The sequence below is a fragment of the Ostrinia nubilalis genome, chromosome 2, assembly GCF_963855985.1.
Source record: "Ostrinia nubilalis chromosome 2, ilOstNubi1.1, whole genome shotgun sequence".
NCBI lineage: Eukaryota > Metazoa > Arthropoda > Insecta > Lepidoptera > Crambidae > Ostrinia > Ostrinia nubilalis.
In genome coordinates, this window is record NC_087089.1 from 4,042,011 (window position 1) to 4,049,632 (window position 7,622).

Sequence of the window (7,622 nt, forward strand, 5' to 3'; positions counted from 1 at the left end):
AAGGATTTTAAGGTTTACTTTAGTTAAATATTTAGGTCTATTAGCACCTACCTACTTCAATTTTATTTTGTCCATTAGGAGAATTCGAGACTCAGGAAACCAGGTTTTCTGTTCCATTCTTATTATTTCGATATCATCAACCCAAATAAAAATAGTAGTGCTCTGCTCAGTGCCTAAGCTCAAGAAAAATGCTGAGCTTAGCTTGAAATATTGGATTAAACTAATGCACGTGGTCTAGTCACATTAAATGATAGTGTATATTAGCTGTAAGTAAAATTATTAATTTGTTAAAACCTTACTCTGCCGGTAACCGTAGAAAAATGTTTCTTCTCTCTTGCGAGCTCCCCGACTGGTACTAGCAAACGAATTTCTATTCATACTTCTTCATAGCTTCATATTTTATTATTCATTCATATTCATTAAAATTCACATTTCGTATTCGTTAAAATAATGAAAATATATTGTCAGTGCGTTGTTGGCAATGAATATGTTATCTACATAGATTGTTAATTACAATTATTGTGAATATTGTTCACTTCATTTAATTAGAATTACAGTTACAACTTTAAATAATTTTAATGAAGAAATGCCTTTTTTCACTGCAGGAAATCGGTTCTAAATTATTGGTTACTGCATTATTTTTTTTACAATTTTTAATTTATTACTTGTAAATAATTAAAATGTTGTAATCTTCTTACTGCTTTCGAGAGTCTGTTTTTAACAATATTCACGCACGGTCCAGCTTTGAAACTTCGAAAAGATAAGCCCCCTTTATAGCAGTCGCACGTTTAATAATGTGAAGGCTTAACTCAAAAATATTAGTTTTTTCGAGTTTGTCCCAAAAACTTTTTACCTACCTACTTGAATTTGAAAAATTTCGTATAACTTTATTGTTGTTTTATCGCGATAGAATCGATATGTATTTGAATTGGAAATCAATTTTACATAACTTTCTCGTCGTTTTATCACAATAATCGATTGTTTTGACCAAAATCACGTGCTAGTAGCGGGAGCCGGCCCGCTAGCCGGTCATGGTCCGCGGGCTTACGGTCTGCGGCGGCTCCCTCACTGACGGAAACTTTCACGATGTTATCGCCATGTGGGCAATAATGGTGTGACCAAAGAAACGATACAGTCACGAAATAGGAACACTAGTTGGGGTATTCGGTGGAAGCCTGGTACGTGCGACAGCTACATAGCATGTGAACCTATAAATGATTATAATCGTAAGTCAAGTAGGTACTTCGTGACACCGAAAGTGGCCAAAATGTTGATCGCGCCAACCTTACTCCATTGTAACAAAGAAGTGTTGCGAACTTTTTGGTTACTTTGGGTGTCACGAACTATAATATGACGCTGACTGTATCGCATAAAAACCAGGTGGTTGTTCAGGTATTGATAGCACACTACTGGACAGAAGAAGCTAGATTATTTTAGATATAAGTAAAAGTAATGCATATCGATAGAATTAAGAATAATGAGATTTGAAGGTCAAACAAACTGTGATTGTGCTGGGAAATGCCACCAGTGAGGAAGGAATCCGTTGTCCGTCTTTTATCTGGCTACACGGATGTAATTCCTTATATGAGGCCATGACATTTGGTACGTTTTAGGAGCATTTTTATTTCCTTTTCTTATTTGTATTCATATTTATTTATAGTTTAGGTTATTATAATATTGCCATTCAAATTCTTAATGATCTAGGCAGGCACTTAAAATTAAATTTTCTCACACTATTCATCGGTATTTGGACCAAAACAAACATTATCACATTTTACTGTAAGATACGAAATTTTAAGGTTTTGTTTCTTTCTATATGGACTGGATCTGTCTAACTAACATAAAGTCAAGTAAAGTAGATTCTGTACTGTAGTATCTACCTAGTCTCATAAAAATAAGAGGCTTTTGTTGATAAAGAACTAACTGAAATGCAAATTCTACAGGTATGTTGCGGAAATCTTTAGTTCAGACGACAGTATATCAAGCTTAGTATCTCCTGTAGTTGCAATAAGAGTGATTTGTGTACTAGTCTAAAATATACGAGTGTACATAATTAAGTGTTCAAACAGCATCACCCATTATTGACTTTACCTTATTACGCCTCTATTAATTACGGACTGCCAAGGCCAAAAAGTCGATAAATATTTAAGAACAATCTCAAGTGTTGTGAGCAATAATAATTTTATGAATATTAAAGTTATGAAACTATCGTTAACAGGTCACTAAAAGTAATTGCCTCAAAATAGCCAACGTCAACACTTAATTGTGGCGAATAGCAGGCAAAGCGTTTGTACATAGTTCGGCTAGAATAGCCAATTCAGTTTATGCAAATACATTTTATTAAATGAAATTATCAGATATCTTAACTTATCATCAGATATCTTAACGGAAATTCAAAGAGTCAATGCTTTTATTGCTATAACTAAACTTTTGGTTTCAAAAGTGAGTTTTGTTCATCTCTGGAATATGTTTGTAAATAACTGGCGATTTTATTGCCTGAGTACTCTTCTCTTAATTAAAGCTGCCATCGAATTGATTTTGTCAGCAATAGCAAACAAAATATCTCAGATTTGTTAATATTCCACGAAGAATATCGCAATTCGCAGCGATAAAGAATCAACGTAGGTTACTACTGTCATAGTGACTAGCTATTTTATTTTATTATTATAACCATCTAGCTTTCCAAATAACAGCGCCGAAGTGTGTCGTGGTTTGCTCCATTTCTTTAAGCTGTGGCCTGGTTGTGCGGTGACCAAACGATCGGCATTCTTCCCAAGGTGAATGCAATTCCGCCCAATGACTCCACGTGATCAACTGATCATGGCCGGCTATATTGATCGGCTGCAAATCAGCCAGTATGTAAATCATAATCATAGCAATCACTATTATGACCTAGCAGGTCAACTAAATATAAGAAACGTATGCTACATTTCCGCAACCTGTTGGGTTTAAACAAATTAAAAATAAAACCATTCTTAAAGAAAGAAGGAATAGAAAAAGTATAGACATATCCTGAAAAGAAGCCCGAAAAAGAGAGGATACGAAGGCTCGTAGTCGTAGAATCTGTGGAGCAAATATTAAGCTAACCGAAATTATTCCTTATCAAGTTTTAAATGCATACCATTTGGTTTCATACTCGTTGGTTTACTTAATTGAGAATACCAGAGCAACTGTAGTAGGTACCTAGTAATATTAATGTTTATCATTATAATCATATACTACGGTACAAGTAACCGCAAAATACCATACTTAATGAGCATAGAGCTTCGTAATACAGGATTTCTCTACAGTGTTGTATTAAAATCTGACTTAAAGATAACCTTCAGGCTTCCGATATAATATTAGACCTTAATAAGCATACATAAACTAATATCTAACAAAAATCTGGCATGGAAATATTTACTTCATACAATTCAGATTGTAAAGATCAATGAAAGATGATGTTAACCTCTAATAAGCGTACAAAAGATGTTCGAACAGTATAGGCCCGGGAGTACCGCAGGGCTCTACTTTGGGCCCTCTTCCTATTTCCATACATATATTTGACCTTCTACTCTTTAAACATATAATTAGTTCTAGACCTTTTCAATATGTTGATCTGTTATTAGTATAGTCAGCTTAGGTTCTTCTGAAATATATTTCCTTATCACCATATCACAGCTTTTAAGCAATTTTTTGCTTGCTTCAGCATTTGCAATCACCTTGCCGAGTCCTACAAGTTCAAGTTTCGTGTTTTGGCCGCCATATCAATCAGTTTGACAACATCCGTGTTATGTACAATCGACTGTACATTTCTGTTGAAAAATAGCTCCTATTACAGTTACATAAGATTCAGCCTGACGTGCTGTTATTGTCTGTACAGTCGGGTGTAAAAACAAGTCTGCGTTGCATCCTTATGACCAGACGAGGAATTCAGAAAGTACTTTATTTACTACTCAATATTATAGACAGAATGATAAATATACAGGTAGCATGTACTCATATTGGCACTGACAATAACTATCGAACTACGAGTAAGTTCATGTTATGTAATTTTGATAACTTTATTTGTCATGGACTGATGTCTAAGTGTTCTTAGATAATGTTCCTAATAAAGCTAAGCTTTTGCCAGCTTAAAATTATTTCCACAGTATTTATTTTTGAAGTCGAACTGTACTTTAGTTAATGATTTAAACGGATTACCGGTCGGCTATGATCATTGATTTTGAATTATTAGGTAGGTATTGTAACGGTAATTATTACAAATAACATTTCGACACATTCGCACTCAAAACTATTGTGTCTATTTAAAAAAAAGTGTACTAATTAATATTTTGAAGGAGCATTAAATTAATTAAATTCGACGTGCTAGACAGGTGCCCGACAATAACAATAAATAACAGTATCACTGGTAAATAATTTGCTTTTGTTTTCATTAAATTACTTTTGTCAATAAAAGCGGTGGAGTGTGAACTGACAAAATACTTTCATTTGATTTTGTAAGTAAACAAACGAAATACGATCGAATTCGTTCGAATGCGAAATCTTTATTTTTAATCCGGAAAAAAATCTCTATTCACTTCATTATTGATTAAGATAACTACTTTTTTTTTAATAAAAAAACTTTTTTTTATTAATTAAAAATAAATACTGGCCTATCTGTTATTTCTTCATAAAGTGCATAGAACTCTCTCGCGACAAAAAAGGCGGCACGATTTGAAAATCGAACGCGGCCATTGAAGGGTGACGGTTGCAGCTGCGTTCAGGAATCCGTTGAGAAATCGTCGCTTGAATATTTATCGGGACGTCAGCGGTTGCATTCAGTGAGTTCACCGAGCAGACAATTGCAATGGGAATTGTAATTTATGTACAGCAAGCAGCTTGTAACCCACCGGCCTTGTACAATCTAGATTTTCCGATACCATAGATGCACGATCTGCATACTTTGTTTATATGCTGTTAGCTATATTATTATAATTATCGATGGCTATACAAAGCGCTCCGATCATTACACTATTTGGACAACACTGAAGTGTCCCTTAAGACATAAAGAAGGGTTTTACTGTCAATTCTTTCGAGTGATAGAGTCAACATGCCTTTATTTGTAACCTATTAGAAATTGATAAAAACAAAACTGACATCCAGCTTAGTTAGAAACATCTTACTAGACTTCTATTACGTTCAAATGACTGCTTGCACAGGTATGCCTTTATGAATTCTAAAACGGTTAGCGACTGTTGACAAATTGCGCTATTAGCTACAATGGAATATTAATAGCTACCCGAGTATTAGTTAGTATTCGCAAACGCGAGCAGGCGACGTAAACGTGCTAAAACAATTATTTGGCTCCAATGCACGTTTATATTCAAAGCTAAATAAATATTTAATACAATGGTAGAGACCTGCAGGGGCAGGGTATAATCAAAAGGGTTTTCCGAAGTAGAAAGTAGCCTATGAAACATAGTTATTTTTATTTTTATTGTAGTGATTAATTTGAGATCTAAAGTTGTTCAGAACCATTTACGACACAAAATTTATTGACAATGTATTATCGGTCTCATTAAAGTTTAATGATTAAATGATACGAGTGTCAGTTTGCTTACTTCATCTTTGAGCTCGCAACATGTTCGCTACTAAAAGAGTTGTTGCTATCAGTAACAGTTCAGCACAGCCAGTAGGTATTTAGAAATGTTCTACCATATTCTGAGCTGAAGTTTGCATTGCAATATTTGGCAAAGCTTCCCCACATAGTCTTGGCAACCATTACAGTCCAACACCTGTTAAATTGCATCAATTTTGAAAAACAAAACATCTGCCGCAACAACGAAGTTAAAAGGTGTAAGAGATACTACAATGCAGCCCTAATATTTATGTTCCATATTGATTATAAGATATTGAAACATCTGCCTTTATTATATGTAGGAGGACCTACGAGTAGACAACGGCACTACATAAAGGTATATAATATACTGTATGTAGTATACTCGTAGTAGTAGTAGTTATTATAGTTGTCATAGGAGATATATTGTGAAAATAAACTTTCTTGTGTGCTGTCGACTGCAGTGTAGGCATCCAAAATAATCACATAGAGGCTTTTCTTTCAGATTATGTAAGTAGTATGCACTATATGCAGTTACTCTGTACAAATGAGTACTAATTTTACCATACATCGCTCATTGTGTATTTTGCCGTTTTTCGTATGAATGTAAACTAGATACTTTGCAACAAGAACAATTCGGTGTTGTTTGCGTAGAAAACGTGTATCAGAGGTGTTGAAACGTGTAGCCTACATTTCAGTGGGTTACATTTTTGTTTGTTACACTAGGTTTATTCGAGTTATACATATTCTCAGTCATTGAAAATATTGGCATTGCCAATGAGTCAGTAACCTTGAACAACTAAGCTAAATATTTAAATTTCGGTCAACAGCACCAAATTTCTAGATTCAGATGTTGCTAAAAAATTGGCAAAAGTTACAGGGACTTCAACAGTTACAAAACCTACAATATCGTTCCAGAATATTTTTACTTACATTCATTATTAGTAATTTCGTATGCTCTACCTAGTACTTCAATACGCTTCCAGGATCTGGACCGCTTTGAACTGTCTAGCAGGGCTTCGCTTTTGGAGACTCTATAACATTTAAAAATATCGAAGTAAAAAAAAATGTTTCTACAATGCCAGTACCGACCAAGTAGATTAGTAGTATATTAAGTTGATTTTAAAATTGCAACAGCGTGAAAAGTGGCGAAAGTTACATAAGCTTTAAAGTCAAGCACTCTTAAAACTCCAGTCCCCATCCACAATCAGAGTCGGCTATTCGGCACCAAACAAATAAACAGGCAAGGCCGAGAAACCGGTCCGGCGCCGGCTGATCGCGACACGAGGCACGAAAGGAATGCAGCCGCGATTGTACACGAATGTGGACGATTAAAGGTTAAACCACAGGAGGTCTATTCCGAAACGCTGTTTACATAGTTTCAGGTCTATCTGTCACCGACGCTCGCGCTGCATCCCGCTTTGCGTGAGAGAAATGCAACATTCGAAACTTCGGATAACGTTTTTCGGAGTAACCCCGCAGATTTTGTAGATACGGTGGAAATTGAGATCTATATCTGACAAGTGGAGGTTCGTATTTGAATGCAACTGTCTTGGATGCAATTGTCAAAGTTGATCTGCGACACAAGGAATGTAGCCGTGATTGTACATGAAATGTGGACGATTAAAGGTTAAGCTACAGGAACGGAGCGCACGCGCAATTTTGTGGATACGATGGAAGTTGCGTTCTATATCTGACAACTAGAGGTTCCAATTTGACTGCAACTATCATAGTTGCCATAGAAGCGACTGTCAACGTTTATCTGCGATCACGTTAGGAATGCAGCTCTTGTATGAAAAAAGCGTTCCACGTGAACGATTATAGAATAAATAGAGACTGTCTGATAGGATAAACTATAGAGACTGAGCGCATTAGTCTACGACATTAAACTCACTATTTCTGTGGACAACCACAATTTAAATCCACTCTATCAGCATAAGGATAGATCAGTATGGAGGCATCAGCAAAATCAAGAGCGTTATTTGCTGCACAAGAACTACCAATGGAGAGTGTCACTAATTGTTGTGGACCGCCTATAACTATA